The sequence below is a fragment of the Staurois parvus genome, unplaced genomic scaffold, assembly GCF_062004578.1.
Source record: "Staurois parvus isolate SC_StPar_1 unplaced genomic scaffold, SC_StPar_1.0 ptg000291l, whole genome shotgun sequence".
NCBI classification, from domain to species: domain Eukaryota; kingdom Metazoa; phylum Chordata; class Amphibia; order Anura; family Ranidae; genus Staurois; species Staurois parvus.
This window is the reverse complement of record NW_028318087.1, coordinates 4161600-4182021: the sequence shown is the minus strand read 5'-3', so window position 1 is coordinate 4182021 and position 20422 is coordinate 4161600. Positions and strand designations below refer to the sequence as shown.

Sequence of the window (20422 nt, the reverse complement as noted above, 5' to 3'; positions counted from 1 at the left end):
TTGTACAGGGACAAAATTATGTCCCCCTCTCTGAAGTCCATACCTCTTTGAATGCAAGAAAAGATTTTGATTGCTTTGGAAACAGCAGCATGGCATCGTGTGCCATTTTTAAGATATGATCCACCACAGGCATCACTAAATTGCGCACTGGCGTGCGGATGCAGACCTAGTCACTATCCCATCCGAACACATGCAGTCCTGCCACTTAGGAGCCTTTCCTTCCACCAGCAGTCTCGCGGTCATCCTCACAGAGCTGACAGCGGGAGACAGGACAGTTCTGGATGGTGGGCGGGAGCTGCCCGAGGTTAACAAGCAGGTGATAAGTTGCTAGGATGAAGGGCAGTCTTGGCAATCAGTCACTGTCTGTGTAAGGTAGATGTGTGGGGGGGGGGCAGAGTTACAGGGGCTAAGAACACTAGTGTGAAGGGACGCTGATGGGAAAAGGAGCCGAGGAATGAATGTGGGGGGGGGGGGGACTAAGAACAGTAATGTTGGTAGACTGTGGACAGTAGTGTGGGGGGGAGGACATTAAAATTAAAGTGGAGGAGCTGAGAATGGAAATGTGGGGAGGGCTGAGAGCATTAAAGTGGTGGTGGGGGGGGCTGAGGACATTAAAGTGGGGGGGCAAGAACTGTAATGTGGGGCTGGAGACAGTAATGTGGGGTGGTTGAGGATAGTAATGTGGGGGCAGCTGAGGACATTAATGTGGGCGGGGGGTCTGAAAACTGTAATGTGGGGGGAGGGCTGAGGACGGAAACATGGGGGGTTTGAGGGCAGTAATGTGGGGGAATACTGTAAAAAGGGGTGGAGTACTCTGCAGTGAAGGGGGCAGAGGGCAGTACTGTTGGGGGGGGGGGGGGGGAGTTGATATCAAGGAAGTGTGAGAACAATACTATGAAAGGGGTGCAGGGGAGTGCTGTATAGGGGGAGCTGAAGACATTTATCGAGAGTGGATCTTGCTGTGAACGAGGAGGAGGACTGTGATGTGCGATGGGGTTTCAGATCTGTACATGTGCATGTGGTGCACATGTCGTGGGTAGGTCAGCCCATTCATTTTAATGGGCTGCACTACCCACAAGAAGCACGAAGAAGTCCCTGAACTTTTTTTTTTTTTTTTTTAAATTGCACCGTAGCAAAGGTGGTTTAGCACACACGAAAATGCACCACAAGGGCGTACATGAGATTTGGACCTCTGATGAATGAAAAATTTACTGCCCAGACCTTGGCAAATTTTAATTCAATACCCCTGATCTACCAGAACACCTAGATCCTTCTCTGCCATTGACTCCCCCAGCAGTTCTCTAGTATGTATGCTGCATGCATGCTTTTAGCCATCAAGTGCTTAACTTTACATTTATTGATACAAAATCTCATTTGCCACATAGTTGCCCAATTAAACAGTGCATTGAGGTCGGCTTGTAAGTTGAAGACAACCTGTGTGTATATATACAGTTGTGTTCAAAATATTAGCAGTCAGACATCACTTACCTGATCAATTACTGTTTTTGGTAGAAATGATATTTCTACATGGCAAATAATTTACTAGCAGGTGTAGTAGAGTAATAGAAATCCAACAGACCCAACAGTCATGACATGCATGCTGCTGATTCTGTGTAATTGAATCACTAATTGAATGTGTTCAAAATAATAGCAGTGTGGAGTTCTATTAGTGAGGTCATTCATTCTTTGAAAATCAGGTGGCAATTATTGCCCTTATTTAAGGAAGGAAGGCAGCAATTGTTGTACATGCTGGTTACAGTGCATTTCTCTCTGAAATTCTGAGGAAAATGGGTCGTTCCAGACATTGTTCAGAAGAACAGCGTACCTTGATTAAAAAGTTGATTGGAGAGGGGAAAACATATAAAGAAGTGCAGAAAATGATAGGCTGCTCAGCTAAAATGATCGGAAATGCTTTAAAATGGCAACCAAAACCTGAAAGACATGGAAGAAAGCGAAAAACTACCATTCGAATGGATAGAAGAATAGCCAAAATGGCAAGGACTCAGCCAACAATCAGCTCCAGGAAGATCAAAGAAGGTCTAAAGTTACCTGTGAGTACTGTTACAATTAGAAGACGTCTATGTGAAGCCAAGCTATCTGCAAGAAGCCCCCGCAAAGTCCCACTGTTGAAAAAAAGACATGTCCTGAAGAGGTTACAATTTGCCAAAGAGCACATTGACTGGCCTAAAGAGAAATGGCGCAACATTTTGTGGACTGATGAAAGTAAGATTGTTCTTTTTGGGTCTAGTGGCCGGAGACAGTTTGTCAGACGACCCCCAAACACTGAATTTAAGCCACAGTACACTGTGAAGACAGTGAAGCATGGTTGCGCAAGCATCATGATATGGGGATGTTTCTCATACTACGGTGTTGGGCCTATTTATCGCATACCAGGGATCATGGATCAGTTTGAAAACATCAGAATACTTGAAGAGGTCATGCTGCCTTATGCTGAAGAGGAAATGCCCTTGAAATGGGTGTTCCAACAAGACAACGACCCAAACACACCAGTAAACGTGCAACATCTTGGTTCCAGACCAACAAGATTGACGTTATGGAGTGGCCAGCCCAATCCCCAGATCTTAGTCCAATAGAAAACTTGTGGGGTGACATCAAAAATGCAGTTTCTGAGGCAAAACCAAGAAATAGAGAAGAACTGTGGAATGTAGTCCAATCATCCTGGGCTGGAATACCTGTTCACAGGTGCCAGAAGTTGGTTGACTCCATGCAACACAGATGTACAGCAGTTCTCAGAAACAGTGCTTATACAACTAAATATTAAGTGATTCAAAGGAAAGCAAAATCAAACATTTTTCAGTTTATATAGTGAATGTTTGAGTTTGTAAAGAAGAATACAAACACTGCTATTTTTTTGAACAGTCTAATATTCACTTTTCTTAAATTTTTTTAGAGGAACAACATAAATTTGATATATTTTTCTTCATGTTTTGATTTGGAATAGAATGTGTAGTGTTCCCAATGCATTTGTGTGTATGGAAATAAAAGCTATTAGAAGGATTTTAAGCTGTATTCACTTTTTTCACTTTTTTCTAATTCACTTTTTTCTATATATATATATATATATATATATATATATATATATATATATATATATATATATATATATATATATATATATTAAAATAAGGGTCCCAACTGAGTTTGGGGTACACCACTAACAACCCTAGACCATTCAGTGTATGAATCATTCATTGATACTCTGAATACTCTGAGTTTTCTTTCTATCTACAGACTGAAGTTTCTAAGCCTGTAGACTTTAATTTACACATTAGCTATGTGTGGGGAACTGTGCCAAACACTTTGAACATGTTAAATGCTCTAGAAATCATTTGCGCTTTCTTAAATTAAAAGTTGAGCTTTGTACACTGCACTATTTGGTGTCATTGTTCTTGGTAGACTTTGACCAATATATTTTGGGTAAATATCAAATTATGAGAAAAATTGCTTCTGGAATATTACACAATAGCTTCCTAGTTTAAAATTGTAAAATATACGTATTGAAATCTACAAAGCCTCTACAAATCTCTTTCACAAAAAATATATTCAACGTGCTTCTATATACTATGCAGAGTGTTACCTGGCACAGATTGGGCTCATCTCTGACATGGGGAAAAAAACCCCTGGGAGTGAAGAAGTTAAGAAGAGAGGACAGTACTTCTAATTCAGCATGGAATCCTATCTGTAAAACATGCCTTTTTTCAGGCAGGTCAGCAGTGGCATAGCAACAGGGGTAGCCGTGTTAGCAACCACAGCTGGAAGCTAGCTTTGACCCTTATTTAAGAATTTCTGTTTCTTTCTCATTGGGCCAATGGAAGAATCATCATGGTGTGTTTATCACTTAGAAGAATACTTTGATGCTCAGAAGTGGGTTATATTGTGCGAGTCTTTGGTATGAATGGTATGTATTACAAAGAAGCTGTGACAGGCTGAGTACACAGTTTTAAGCTTCCAGTATCAATATGATACATAGACTGAACAGGGAACATGCTAAAGCAGAAACAGAAAAATATATTTATTTCCCTAAGTTTTGATTTATTTTTAATAAAGTGCAGTGAGGAAAATAATTATTTGATCCCCTGCAGATTTTGTAAGTGTGCTCACTTACAAAGAAATAAAGGGTCTATCATTTTTGCCATAGGTGTATTTTAAAAGATAGGGACAGAATATCAACCAAAAATCCAGAAAAAACATACGATACAAATGTTTTAAACTGAGTTGCAGTTCAGTGAGTAAAATAAGTATTTGATCCCCAAACAAAACATGACAGTACTTGGTGGAGAAACACTTGTTGGCAAGCTCAGAGGTGAAACATTTCTTGTAGTTGATTACCAGGTTTGCATACATCTCAGGAGGGATTTTGGTCCACGCGTCTTTTTAGATCTTCTCTAAAACCTTAGTGTTACTAAACCCACAACCGTAAAATCAGTCTGTATAGGCAGTAAAGCATGCTTGTATACTCACTGTGGAACCTAAGGGGTTAATTCTATGCATTGTGTGGAGACACTTGCGCACATGCTCAGTTTGGTGTGTTTTGTTTTTTTTTGTTTTTTATTCTTTGGGAGAGTGCATGTGATCAGCACAGGGCAAATCAGCACTGTTAAAACCAGACAGAGGTCAGGGGTTCTGTATCCTCCTAGAGCAGAAAGAAAACTCCTACAAGCTTTAACTGGGAGACCAGATAGAGTGAATGCAGGGTCCTGGGTTTAGTAACACTTTAAGGTTTCTTGGCAACTCGAAGTTTCAGCTCACTCCATAAATTTTCTATAGGGTTAAGGTCTGGAGACTGGCTAGGCCACCCCATGACCTTAATGTGCTTCTTCTTGAGCCACATCTTTGATGCCTTAGCAGTATGTTTTGGGTCATCGACCCTGAGAAGGGCGCGGCGTCAGACCCCAGCCCTTCTCACCAACTTGTGACCGAAGGACTAGCCAATCTAAAAACGTGCTGTCACGTGCATAACAATGCCATGCTCAGCTGCACCATGCACAAAGATTTTCCAGCTCACTGGACCACAATCTATGTGCCGCAGCCTGAGAGCGATTGTTAGTGGGTCAGGTTAATTACGCAATTAACCCTTCACACTGCCACCACCACCTTTTTGTACAGAGAAGGAGGAAACTCACCAATCTTAGCAGCAACACTATGATGTTTGAATAAGTGTCTGTATACACACGGTCACCGCAGGCAGATGTATGCAGAAGTTTAAAATACACAGTAGCGCTCTTCAGAGATTCTTAGTTTGCATTAAAGAGCTTTAGAAACAGTTCAACACTTTTCAGAAAATAGGATTTATTACTAAAAAGGTCAAAATGGTGCAATAAAAAAATATTTACAGAATATACACAGAGAGCAATAACAGAAAGAAGTTTAGAAAGGTAGAATACTTGCCAGAGTACCTGGTTTAAGCAGATTCAAGTGTGCTGAACAAAAGGGTACCGTTTCTCCCAAAGTTGGTTCCGATGTTAAAAAGGGAGAATCTCTTCATCTTGCCTCTCTCAGGTCTGCAAGCCTCTTTTCTAGTCCACCAGCAGGGGGTGTCTACTGAAGCCAAGGGCCAATCGCCTCATTTGGGGAGGGGGTCTAGGCGGAGACCTAGGCTAGGACCACATCCCTCCTAAGTTATACTCTGGTCAATAACCTTCCATAGGTACATGTAGCATCCTATCCACTGGTAGGATAATATGCAGAATGATATTCTGAATGTCCAGATACCAAATATGACATATTTGCTTGGGACGATAAAGGAGATATGGCTTTCTGCTTTCGGGTAGACGTAATCTAGGGATGTAAGGTATCAGGTGACTCGCGTTAAACTGACCTGTCTGAATATATGTTTTGTGTTATTGTATATATTTCCTAGTCATCATTTTTTTTCCTACAAACACGGCGAGTCGAGTTTATGCCAAAGATCTCATTTTGGTCTCATCTGACCACAGCACTTTCTCCCAATCCTGCTCTGAATCATTTAGATGTTCATTGGCAAACTTCAGACGGGTCTGTACATGTGCCTTCTTGAGGAGGGGTACTTTGCAGGCACTACAGGATTTCAATCCATGGTGGCGTATTGCGTTACCAATTGTTTGGTTGGTGACTGTGGTCCCAACTGCCTGGAGATCTTTCACAAGCTCCTCCCGTGTAGTTTTTGGTTGATCCCTCACTTTTCTCATGTGGTGAAAGTTTTCTCATTACCTCATGTGGTGAAAGTTTGCATGGTGCTCCAGACCGAGGGCAATTGATGGTTATTTTGTATTTCTTCCATTTGTGAATAATTGCTCCCACCGTTGTCTCCTTCTCACCAAGCTTCTTGCTGATGGTCTTGTAGTCCATTCCAGCCTTGTGCACCTTAATAAATTGACAGGACTTATCTGTGTACCACATGAGCACATAGCCAGTCTGTGGGAGCCAGAATTATTGTTGGTTAGTAGGGGTTATTCACTAAACTGAAACTCAATCTAGAACATGTTCATCATGTGTTTTTTCTGTAGTTTTGGTTGATATTCTGTCTCTATGATTTAAAATACACCTATGATAAAAATTATAGACCCTTCATTTTTGTAAGTGGGCAAACTTACAAAATCTGCAGGGGATCAAATAATTATCTTTACTACTGAACAAGCTGAATTAGAAGCTGATTGGCTAAAATGCACAGCTGCAACAGATTCAGAGTGGACAAGGTTTAGTAAATCCACCTCCATGTTGCCACAGCCACAAAATGCCAAACACTCAAATTAGTTTATAATTATCAACCCTCATGTACACAGGGCATTTTTACAGCTGCTGTGTTGGGCGTCAGATGTTTTTTTTTTTTTTTTTTTTAACTGCCACTAAACTCCCCTGCATGTTATCCTGTGTTCATAGAATTTTAGCAGCGTTTTCTGGTAGGAGTTTAGTGGCAGAAAAAAATCCATCTGCCAGTGTGTTCTGGAGCAGCAGCTCCTAAACTCTGCTAAATGCCGGTGCCCCTTTGCTCAGAAATTATTATTTTTTTCCACTGGTTAAGGGCAGGAAGCCAGCCGCCGTGTCCTTAACAATGGATAAGTCATCCGCTGTCAGTGAGGTTTCCCGCTGACAGCTTTATGTAAAAAAAACAAAAAAAAAACAAACATTGCCGATAAATAAAAAAAAAAATGGTAAAAAACTGGCGTGGGGATCCTCCCCAATCTATACCAGGCCCTTTGGGACTGGTATCCATTTTAAGGGGAACCTTACACCAAAATTAAAAAAAAGACTTGGCTCTTCCCCCCCCCCCCCAAATCAAGACCTGAGCATGCAGCCTGGCAGGTCAGCAAATGGGGGGGGGGCACAAGCCTCCTGAACCATACCAGACCACATGCCCTCGACATGGGGGTGGGGGTGCTTTGGGGCAGATCACTTTGCTAAAGCACCTGGTCTCCATGTTTGATGAGGACAAGGGCCTCTTCCTCACAATCCTGGCCTATGATTGTGGGGGTCTGTGGGAAGGGGGCTTATTGGAATCTGGAAGCTCCCTTTAGCCCCTATATCCCACCCCCCATGTGGGATATATAGTACCCCTACTCATTCACCAAAAAAGTGTGAAAAGTAAATAAAAATACAACTCAAGTTTTTTGGCAGGTCCTTCATTAAAAATTCAAAAAACAAAGAAAAAGTTCCCCTGCAGTATCACGACACCCGCTGCCATTGCCGACCTGGAAAAAGGAAAAAACCCTCCGGTCCTGATTAAGGTTCCCGCCGTCTGGCAGCACTTAAATAACTAAGGGGCAGAGCCATCCAGTGACATCACTGAGAGACCACGCCCCCTTGTAACATCACCGACCCATCATGCCCCGCTGACAGCTGATGACTCATCCGTTGTTAAGGACGAGCTGGCCAGCTTCCTTGCCTGCTCATTAACAGCGGCCCTGCTCCTTAAGTCTGAAGCTACTAAACATAGCTTACACACTAGGCTAAACACTGCTTAACTTTGGCAAAAAACGCTAAAACATTATCGATTTTGTCTTGTATTTCTAAAGCAATTTTTAGCTTTTCTAGTGTCCATGAAGCCTCAGAGGAAAGGTTGTATTTATTTTTAAACGAACGTGAAGCCATTTTAAGATATCAAGTGTGGATGTATGTTAATCAGTGGGAGCATCAAAACTAGGGGCTTACTCCGATCATTGCAATGGCATCTCAAATTGGGTGGGATATATTAGGTAGTAAGTGAACATGTTGTCCCTAAAGTTGATGTGTTGCTAGCAAAAAAAATACGCAAGTGTAAGGATTTGGGTGCCTTTGACAGGGGCAAAATTGTAATGGCTAAATGATGGGGTCAAAGAATCTCCAAAACTGCAGCTCTGGTGGGATGTTTCTGATCTGCAATGGTCAGGACCTACCAAAAGTGTTCCAAGGAAGAAAAAATGGTGACCTATCAGGTTTTACTTCTACTTGAGGCTCTGTAAGAGAGAATTCCTCTTGCTTCCTGTTTTGGGAACAAAGTTTTACCAGAAAAAGAAGGCTGGAAAAATCTGCAACAGGAAAACAACAATAAAAAGCTGAGACAGGTTCTAGCTTTCTTTTACCTAATGTAAAAGCATTTTTACTTCTGTCTCTGTTGCTCCTGTCAAGTGGAAAGATTGTCCCAGGGACAGTCTCTCTAATGGAGCCCTGGAAAGGAGTAAAACCTGACAGGACTTTTAAACTTTCCTCATGCTATCCAAAACCAAAAAAAAAAAAAAAAAAGTTTTGGCTATAAATACACTTTCATTTGTGTCTTTATATCTGCCTGGAGTTTAACTGTAATGACAGTATGTGTGTATTTGTGTTGTTTATATCCTCCAAAGAATATGGTGTTCGTGTGTAGCTAATAATAATGTGACACGCTGATTTGTTTTGGAATGTGCTTCCATATATTTTGGTTTGTTAAACTGAAAAATGACAGCAAGTTGTACAGGCTGAAGCTTTGCTGTCAATCACTGTCTTTCATTTACTGGCAGCATGCTCTACTACATAGTTTTGTGTTGTGGACCAGTGTTATCTGTATGTCTGTGTGTAATTTGTTAGGTTTGTGAGATGGTGAGAATTGTCTTTATTACCACAGTGAATGTAGGTGATGTACAAGATAAGCTTTCTGCTCGTGCCTTATTTTATACAAGTAAAGTTTCCTTTTCATGGACAGTTTATAAACGTTTTGGTTTGTTGTGGTGCTTGTGTAAGGCCTCATTCACACGGTGTGATTAAATCTGTACCCCGTGCAGAGCCATGTTTACAGACACAAGGATGCACAGGTGTTCCATGCATACCTATGGAGGCAGTATCATTGTTTGCTATTGGAAATCATTGGTTATAAGGACACAGCCTTTGCTCCCAGGTGCTGGTGCATGTTGTAAGCAGTAACCCAATTCACTTGAATGAAACTGCTGGCATAGGGATGTACACAACACCTTTGCAGCCCCGTGCTGGTAAACATGGCTCTGCATGGGGCACAGTTGTAATCGCCCTGTGTGAACGGGGCCTAAGTGTGAAGATATACATGCTTGGGTCACTTGTGCATGGGGCATCTAATACCCGCGTTTAGTAACCGCGGGAGGCACAAGTGCAGAATCAAGCCCCACTGCCTGCAGCCTTTCAAAGTATTTACCGGGCAAAATTATGCTGTAGCTGGATTTTGCTGAATGCTGCATTGGTGGTACTCACATTTACCACTTTATACATTCATGTGTATGGCCACAACACAGGTGTTATGCCTTTTGGGCAGACATCTCTGAACACATAGTGCTCTGAATGCAAGTACCAATAGTTTCATCATTCAGCACTGTCCAGCCGCAGCCTGCCATAGACTTTGACAGGCAGGGGTTGCGAGGGTGCTGCACATGTGCCTCCCAGGCACATTAAACAGGGGGTGTGGATGTACAGGGGCTGGACGCCCCATATGCAGGGGGCAATATATATCAATGAATGTGACATTTAACGAACAGTCACTACTAGTGAACACTTGGAGATATATTTATAAAGCACACAACCTGATATGTAACAAACATTCACTGCAGATGAATCATTCTGGTGTGATTAATGACCAAGATTGATTCACCCACACTGTACGTATTAAACACTTGTTATGTCTAGGGATGCATGAATACGATATAAATTTTTACACCTTGCAGTATATTCTATATCCAGCAGGGCGCTCTAGTGCAGGGATGGGTCCCCATGTTTTGCACTGTAAACTGTGACCTCCTCTGGCCTCATTCCAGCTTCCTCAGCATACAATACAGGGTTAATGGCCTTGTGTTGTAAGTGATGACACCGAAGCTTCAGACAAAGAAGAGAAATGCTGAAGCAGGGGTGAAAGGCAAGTACTACAGCCTGTACTTTAATCTCTAGACATAACAAGCATTTAACCCTTGCAGTGTGGGGGATCCCACTACAAGAGTGAATTTTATGACATTCCTTGAGTTCGGATTTGTTTGAAAGTCATATGTACTGCTTTATAAATATGACCCTATTGTAATTCATATTTTGTTCAAGTAGGAATGTTTGAACCCTTATTTTGTCATATTTAGATTTTTAAAAAGTCTGAATACTGAAATTCATGATGAAAAATTACACTTTTTTTTTTTGCTATGACATTGACCTTTTAACAGATTTTAAAACATATTTTTGAGCAATTCAAAGCATAACTGTACCCACTGAAAATGTAGGGCTTTTTCCTTTATATACACACTGACTCCTTTCTCATAAGCCACTTTCTCATGGGCGGTTTGGCCCGTCAGTGGCAAATCTGGGCATTTTTCAGCTTGGCACAGGTGCAGCATTAAGCAGTACTCTTGTTTAGTGGTGTATTCATTCAGGGACATAAGCCCAAAATATACAGTCAGGTCCATAAATATTGGGACATCGACACAATTCTAACATTTTTGGCTCTATACACCACCACAATGGATTTAAAATGAAACGAACAAGATGTGTTTTAACTGCAGACTGTCAGCTTTAATTTGAGGGTATTTACATCCAAATCAGGTGAATGGTGTAGGAATTACAACAGTTTGCATATGTGCCTCCCACTTGTTAAGAGACCAAAAGTAATGGGACAGAATAATAATCATAAATCAAACTTTCACTTTTTAATACTTGGTTGCAAAACCTTTGCAGTCAATTACAGCCTGAAGTCTGGAACGCATAGACATCACCAGATGCTGGGTTTCATCCCTGGTGATGCTCTGCCAGGCCTCTACTGCAACTGTCTTCAGTTCCTGCTTGTTCTCGGGGCATTTTCCCTTCAGTTTTGTCTTCAGCAAGTGAAATGCATGCTCACTCGGATTCAGGTCAGGTGATTGACTTGGCCATTGCATAACATTCCACTTCTTTCCCTTAAAAAACTCTTTGGTCGCTTTTGCAGTATGTTTTGGGTCATTGTCCATCTGCACTGTGAAGCGGTGTCCAATGAGTTGTGAAGCATTTGGCTGAATATGAGCAGATAATATTGCCCGAAACACTTCATAATTCATCCTGCTGCTTTTGTCAGCAGTCACATCATCAATAAATACAAGAGAACCAGTTCCATTGGCAGCCATACATGCCCACGCCATGACACTACCACCACCATGCTTCACTGATGAGGTGGTATGCTTAGGATCATGAGCAGTTCCTTTCCTTCTCCATACTCTTCTCTTCCCATCACTCTGGTACAACTTGATCTTGGTCTCATCTGTCCATAGGATGTTGTTCCAGAACTGTGAAGGCTTTTTTAGATGTCGTTTGGCAAACTCTAATCTGGCCTTCCTGTTTTTGAGGCTCACCAATGGTTTACATCTTGTGGTGAACCCTCTGTATTCACTCTGGTGAAGTCTTCTCTTGATTGTTGACTTTGACACACATACACCTACCTCCTGGAGAGTGTTCTTGATCTGGCCAACTGTTGTGAATGGTGTTTATTTCACCAGGGAAAGAATTCTTCGGTCATCCACCACAGTTGTTTTCTGTGGTCTTCCGGGTATTTTGGTGTTGCTGAGCTCACCGGTGCGTTCCTTCTTTTTAAGAATGTTCCAAACAGTTGTTTTGGCCACGCCTAATGTTTTTGCTATCTCTCTGATGGGTTTGTTTTGTTTTTTCAGCCTAATGATGGCTTGCTTCACTGATAGTGACAGCTCTTTGGATCTCATCTTGAGAGTTGACAGCAACAGATTCCAAATGCAAATAGCACACTTGAAATGAACTCTGGACCTTTTATCTGCTCATTGTAATTGGGATAATGAGGGAATAACACACACCTGGCCATGGAACAGCTGAGAAGCCAATTGTCCCATTACTTTTGGTCCCTTAACAAGTGGGAGGCACATATGCAAACTGTTGTAATTCCTACACCGTTCACCTGATTTGGATGTAAATACCCTCAAATTAAAGCTGACAGTCTGCAATTAAAACACATCTTGTTCGTTTCATTTCAAATCCATTGTGGTGGTGTATAGAGCCAAAAATGTTAGAATTGTGTCGATGTCCCAATATTTATGGACTTGACTGTATAATTCCTGTGTTCTGAGCATATGTTCCTGAACCATGCTGACAGAGGGGCTGGACAGTGCACCTGTGCCTCCTGGGTACCTGAGAATGCCAAGATTTGAAGCTGACAGGCGAAACCAACCATTTGCGTGAAGCAGAACAGCCAAAATGAATATATGCACACAGTGCCTAATATTTGTGAAAATGGTGGCTTGGTGACGTCATCTGTTATTTTACCTTATTTAAAGTTGAAGGAATTTTACTTATAACAACTAGATTAAAAATAACATTTCTTAGCAAGGAACATACATTTCATATTAATAATTTTGCTACCAAAGTTAGTGTGTGCCATAAATTGCCTCCAGCATTGTTCCTGTTTCTTTTTGCTGGGGGCTGCAATTTTGCTGAGCATGTGCAGTGCAGGGTGAGACGGTGTATTACTGGATCTGAAACAGTATTGGCACTTATTTTTAATATTTTACATAGCTATACCTGCAAAAGGGTTTAGCCTGAAGTGGTATAGCAGGACTTAATTTTCTTACTAGAGTTTCACTTTAAGTAATCTTGCCCATTGCATAATGGCATCTTGTGAGTCTGTTTTGACTTCCAATTGTGCTGCAAAATATACATGCCTTCCAAGAACACAGCATCCATGAAATGGGTATTCATCCTTTTGTCGTTCCACAATTCAGATTTGTTCTCTGTTTTCTTTCGTATTATACAGGAATATAGAGTATAATCTGGTCACTGGGTCTATGTAGGCAAGTTCCTTTATTGCAGAATTTGCAGAAATACTTGCATAGAGACTTGTGTGCGTCCCAGCTGACAGATATTACATGTGCCTGTAGCCAAGAAACCTGGAGGCACCTGGTCAAAACCTTATACATGCCTTTTTTATGTTTGCAAAACTTGAAGATGGCCTGTTTTATCTTTGGCTGGCCCAAAACAGCCAAACGTTTTCAAAAGTTGTTAGTAAGTCTCAACCGTGATGAGGGAAAAATAATACTGCACTGATGCTTCTGTCATGCCTTTTTCCAGTATCACAGTAGGTTTTAGCAGTCTGGCAACATGATGCATGTCCATCAGCTTGGTGGACTGTCTGGGCAGCCTAACCTGAAACTGATCCTGCCATCTAATTATACATAGCTTATTGGTATGTGTCTCTTTAGCCAGAGGTTTAGCATTACAAATCTTTGTTCTTGTCAGCTTTTTGAATCTTTGCCGGGGTCTCTGTACTTTCTAATGTATAATTTCTTTTATATGCATATGTATAAGAAAAGTGAACTACGCCATTCTTACTGTACTTTTGTGCAGCTTCCTTTTCATGCTGAATGCTATAGAATATGATTGAGATGGTTCATACTTGTATATGGGCATGAAGACCAACTATAAATTCATTTACAGAAAAGAAAAGCTCTGCTTGTGCAGTTCTTGAAGCACCAATCACAATTGGTCTGATTTAAGAACTGAAATATTCAGAGCTGTTAACTCATGCACACTTGCAGCTCTTGAATGTACTTAACAGGATCAGAAAACAGAGCCCAGTGATTAGCCTAATGGTAATTACAGTAATACTGTGTTACCTGGTGGTGTTATGCTAGGACAGGAGCTGGGACACAGCATAATTTCTTCATGACGTTAGGCAGTTCACAGGCAGCAACTGTCACCTCAGGGGACCTCTGCCCTGAGCCTAAGCACCAAGAGCCATCATCAGACAGAAGTAAATCTATATAAAGGAGGCCCAAATACATTTTACATAATAAAGCATTATGTTTGTTTTTTAGCCCTGTCCATTTTCTTTTGATTATAAGCATTGTAGAGATCGGTGGTCGTACTCTTTATGCCAGCTGATAGTGTACCTTGGGAAATACCAGAAGAGGCATTTCTGTTCTCCATATATATTCTATATACACATTATATTGCCAAACGTTTTGAGAAACCCCTCCATATCATTGGGTTCAGGATTTTCCATTCATCTCCATGTCCACAGGTGTATAAAATCAAGCACCCAGGCATGCAGATTGCTTTTACAAACATTTTTTAAAGAATGGGTCACTCTCAGGAGCTCAGTGAATTCAAGCGTGGTACCATGATAGGTTGCCACCTGTGCAATAAGTCCATCTGTGAAATTTCCTTGCTACTGAACATTCCACGGTCAACTGTAAGTGGTGGTGTAACAAAGTAGAAGCAACTGGGAACAACAGCAACTCAGCCACAAAGTGGTAGGCCACGTAAAATGACAGAGCAGGGTCAGCGCATGTTGAAACGTACAGTTCGCAGAAGTTGCCAACTGTCTGCAGAGTCAATAGCTAAAGACCTCCAAACTTCATGTGGCCTTCAGGTTAGCACAATTGCCGTGCATAGAGAGCTTCATGGAATGGGTTTCCATGGCCGAGCAGCTGCATCCAAGCCTTGCATTACTAAGTGCAATGCAAAGTGTCGGATGCAGTGGTTTAAAGCATGCTTCGACTGGACTCTAGAGCAGTGGAGACCTGTTCCCTGGAGTGACGAATCACACTTCTCTGTCTGGCAATCAGATGGACGTGTCTGGGTTTGGCATTTGCCAGGAGAACAGTACTTGTCTGACTATATTGTGCCAAGTGTAAAGTTTGGTGGAGGGGGGATTATGGTGTGGGGTTGTATTTCAGAGGTTGGGCTTGGTCCCTTAGTTCCAGTGAAGGGAACTCTTAAGGCGTCAGCATACCAAGACATTTTGGACAATTTCATGCTCACAACATTGTGGGAACAGTTTGTGTACTGGTGTGCAGTCATGTTGGAACAGGAAGGGGCCATCCACAAAGAAAGGTCCATAAAGACTTGGATGAGTGAGTTTGGGGTGGAGGAACTTGACTGGCCTGCACAGAGTCCTGACCTCAACCTGATAGAACGCCTTTGGGATGAGTTAGAGCGGAGACTGTGAGCCAGACCTTCTCGTCTGACATCAGTGCCTGACCTCACAAATGCACTTCTGGAAGAATGGTCAAACATTCCCATAGACACACTCCTAAACCTTGTGTACACTCTTCCCAGAAGAGTTGAAGCTGTTGTATTCTGCAAAGGGTGGGCCAACTCAATATTGAACCCTATGGACTAATACTGGGATGCCATTAACGTGTGTGTAAAGGCTATATAGTGTGATATTACTCTGTGTGTGTGTGTGTGTGTGTGTGTGTGTGTGTGTGTGTGTGTGTGTGTGTGTGTGTGTGTGTATATGTGTATGTATGTATATATATATATATATATATATATATATATATATATATATATACATATATAGTTGCAAGAAAAAGTATGTGAACCCCTTGGGATTACTTGGAGTTTTGCATGAATTGGGCATAAAATGTGCTCTGAACGTCATCTAAGTCACAACGATACAAGAACACAGTCTGCTGAACATAATACTACACAAACATTAGATGTTGCCATGATTTAATTGCACATAATATGTAAATATTCACAGTACAGGGAGGAAAAAGTATGTGAACCTTTGGACTTAATAACTGGTTGACCCTCCTTTGGCAGCAATAACCTCAACCAAACGTTTCCTGTAGTTGCAGATCAGACCTGCACAACGATCTGGAGTAATTTTGGACCACTCCTCTTCACAAAACTGTTTCAATGTAGCAATATTCTTGGGATGTCTGGTGTGCATCGCTCTCTTAAGGTCATGCCACAGCATTTCAATCGGGTTGAGGTCAGGACTCTGACTGGGCCACTCCAGAAGGCGTATTCTGTGCTGTTGCAGCCATTGTTTTGTTGAATTACTTGTATGCTTTGGGTCATTGTCCTGTTGCATCACCCATCCTCTGCGGAGCTTCAGTTAGCGGACAGATGGTCGTACGTTTTCCTGCAAAATGTCTTGATAAACTCTGGAATTCATTTTCCCATCAATGACAACAATCCGTCCAGGCCCTGAGGCAGCAAATCAGCCCCAAACCATTGTGCTCCCTCCGCCATGTTTTACAGTGGGGATGAGGTTTTGATGTTGGTGCGATGTGCCTTTTTTCTCCACACATAGTGTTGTGTGTTCTTCCCAAACAACTCAATCTTGGTTTCATCTGTCCACAGTATATTTTGCCAGTAGTGCTGTGGAACATCCAGGTGCTCTTTTGCAAACTTCAAACGTGCTGCAATATTCTTTTTGGACAGCAATGGCTTCCTCCGTGGTGTCCTCCCATGTACTCCATTCTTGTTTAATGTTTTCCTTATTGTTGATGTGTCAACAAAAATGTTAGCATGTGCCAGAGATTTCTGTAGGTCTTTAGCTGGCACTCTGGGATTCTTCTTTACTTCATGCAGCATTCTGCGCTGTGCTCTTGCATTCATTTTTACAAGACGACCACGCCTAGGGAGAGTAGCAACAGTGCTAAACTTTCTCCATTTGTAGACAGTCTGTCTTACCGTGGACACATGAACATCAAGGTTTTTGGAGATACTTTTGTAACCCTTTCCAGCTTCATGCAAGTCAACAATTCTAGATCGTAGGTCTTCTGAGAGCTCTTTTCTGGGAGGCATGGTTCACATCAGACAGTGCTTCTTGAAACCAGTAAACCCAAAACAGGTGTGTGTTTTTTAAGGGCAGGACAGCTGTCAGCAACACATCCAATATCATCACACTGATTGGAGTCAAGGTTGGCTCACTCCTGGCTCCAATTAGCTCTGGGAGAAGTAATTAAGCTAGGGCCTCACATACTTTTTCCTCCCTGCACTGTGAATGTTTACATGTTATGTGCAATGAAACCATGGCAACATCTAATGTTTGTGTAGTGTTATGTTCAGCAGACTGTGTTCTTCTATTGTTGTGACTTAGACGACATTCAGAGCACATTTTATGCCCAATTCATGCAAAACTCCACGTAATCCCAAAGGGTTCACATACTTTTTCTTGCAACTGTGTGTATATATATATATATATACACACACACACAGCGAATATTAATTTACTTAATACGGTGTATATATACAGTAAGTTCTAGGCCTCAGTGAATTTATAATCTAATGTCCCTGCCACAGGAGCACAAATACATCCAATTATCACAGGAACTGCCAAGTGTCTGTTATTTTAAACCATTTTGTTTGGTTAGTTTTAGTTAAAAACTGAATACATTTTACCAACATAAACATATTCGTTACATGCCAAGAACACAGGCTGTGTTTTGCAAAGCAGATCAAATGTTTCAACACTGCACTCTTTCAAGGAAACATAGTGATAAATGTTAGGTTTCTTACATGTACTAAAATGTATTAGACACAGTATATTACGGTGTTAATGCTTTTAATATAATGTTTAATAGCCCTTTTTTATGTTACAAGTTGTGAATATAGGTAGAAAGTTTTGCATACAAACTCAACATTTGTATTTCTAGCAGTTTTTCCATTTGTATTGTATTTTTGCCATTTGCTGTGATAACTTCGGTTGCAAGGATTATTTATTGCTGAATAGATCATGTATCTGTCACATAATATCTGGGCATGACTGTTTGGATGTGACCATTTTTTGTATCTTATGTTAAAGATGGCATTGAACCACTGCACTAAAAGTATAATGTACATGCAGGTTTTTGAGATTACAGAAGGCTCTTTTTTCACTATATTTTTTTAGCAAAAGGAGGAATGCACTTAGGTCTTAGAGAGTCATCCATATGAATCTTAGCATAATGGAGAGTCCAGAGGATTTGTCAGTGGGTGGATATTCTGAATATCCATGAACTCAGTGTATGTGCCAACCACAGCACAACCTGCTTGGAGTTTGCATGTTCTCTCTGTTCCTGTGTGTGGATTTCCTCCGGGTGCTGCAGTTTCCTTCCACACTCCAAAGATGCTATTTGCTAAATTGGCCCTAGTATGTGTATGTATGAATGTGAGATTGGACCTTAGATTATGATGTGAATGTATAATATATACATGTAAAGCAGAGGATCCTGGTAGGATTTGTATTCAGAACTAAATAATGCCACCCATACATTGGTCTGGTCTGTTTTTTCACTCAACCAGTGGGTTGAATGAAAAAAGCTGACCCGATCTCCCCATCTACATACTTGAGGTGGTTGATGAATCTTCCCCACTGCGTCTTTGTATTCTGACACAGAGACTTCTGCTCAACCACAGTGCACACACATATGAATCGAAATGCAGCTGGTTCCTGCTGATCTGGTTGAATTTCAGTCCATTTATGGGCATCTCTAGGCAACTATGCAAGTCACACCATTGAATGTTTGCTGTCTGAGATTATTTGTTTTATAAGTAAATCATGTAATAAAAACACTTTAGTGTTTTGGGTCTGCTGGAAATGCAAGCAACTGTTTGTAAAATTGCTGCTTTTTCAAGGCACAGCCCTTGGTCACATTATCTTGCTCATGCTCATGTTGCCAGGCCAAACAAAAAATTAAAGTGGTATTAAACCCAAAAGCAAACATTTAATAAATTGCAATTTATCAGTTCCTAGAAGTGGTGGCTGCATTTGTTTTCGTTTTTGGACTTTATTTTATTTTCACTTGGCGATCTGGTCAGTAAGTCTAGAGGATTGAGAAAAATCATTTAATACTGACAGGGTTGCTTACAAGGTTCAGCTTTTATTCATTTATTTATGTAAAAATATTTATCCCAAAAGGAAGAACACTGCTGATGTAACTGCTTGAAAAGTGTTAGCTGTAGTGTGGCTTTAATTTGTTAGTGTATCTAAATTTGCTAGTACAGCCAACACTGCCCTCCTCCCAGACTGACAGTGGTGTTTCCAAAGGTGTTTGTTGCTTTTTCATCCAGATTGGGGGCACTCTACTACAGGTGGTGTGTTACTGGCCAGATTAAGGGGAAAACAGAGGAACAGAGGGCAATAGGCCTATAAGCTGCAATATATTACATTTCTGGTTTTGGGTTTCATACAACTTTGAGTTCACTAGATTTCTGTCAGGATGAACTGCATTTTCTGTATTTGCAGCATTTGAAAACGATCGACAAATGTACATGTATTGCAGAGATGTATTGAATGTTTTGGGTTTTTTTTTTATTTGGCTGAATATAAACTAACACAAACTATATTAAATATATTTTATGATCGCACTCATTTACCAATGGACCCCACTGCCATGAATTCTGTGTGCTGAGTAAGCACTTTCCTTGGCCTCCCCCTCAACCTATGGTCATAAGATTGTCTATCTAAAATCTATTACTGTGGTTAACCCCATCAGATGTTCACTCGCTGCAGGAGTCCTTTCCTCTTACTTTTTACTTTCTCTTCCATTTCTCCCCCACTGCAGTCACTCTTAATGTGAGCCTGTACTTACGGATTAGTTGTATTGAAGGGGTAAGCTCACAGGCAATCTCTACCACTAAAAATTATGTTTAGAAGTGTTTCAAGAATTTGTACTGGTGATAACTTTTAAGGGACCATAGACAAATAGAGGTAGTTTTACTAAAACTGGTGTATTCAGAATCTGGTGCAGCTGTGCAGGGTAGCCAATCAGCTTCTAACTTCAGCTTCTTCAATTAAAGCGGAGTTCCACCCAAAAGGGGAAGTTCCACTTTAATGCTTTGTCCCCCGCTCCCAATTAAGGATTGGCACCTTGGGGAGCGGGTACCCGAATTTGACAGGTACTCTCTTCCACTTCTGCTTTATTCACCTAGGCGATCGGAAGTGGAAGTTGTCCCCCCCCCTCCCTCCCCGTAGTCTTCTGGGACATGTGACAGGTCCCAGAAGACTACAGGGCCATTCACAAAGCGCAGCGCTTCTCACATATACACAGTGAGCACCCGGTTGTGAAGCCGAAAGCTGTCACAGCCGGGTGCCCACACTGAAGATGCCGGCGCCAGAGAGAGAAGACGGCTGTTGAAACCAGCGGTGGTGAGGACACCGCTGGACCAAGGGACAGGTGAGTGGCTGTATTTTAAAAGTCGGCAGCTACAGGTTTTTTTTTTTTTTTTTCTTATAGCTGCTGACTTTTATTTTATT

General features: G+C 41.4%; 1 protein-coding gene across 10 annotated transcripts in view; it reads left to right on the top strand.

The window, feature by feature from the left end:
• The window catches only part of ZMIZ1 (zinc finger MIZ-type containing 1), a 470001-nt gene that overhangs the window by 236465 nt on the left and 213114 nt on the right, over positions 1–20422 (top strand). The window lies entirely within an intron of this gene.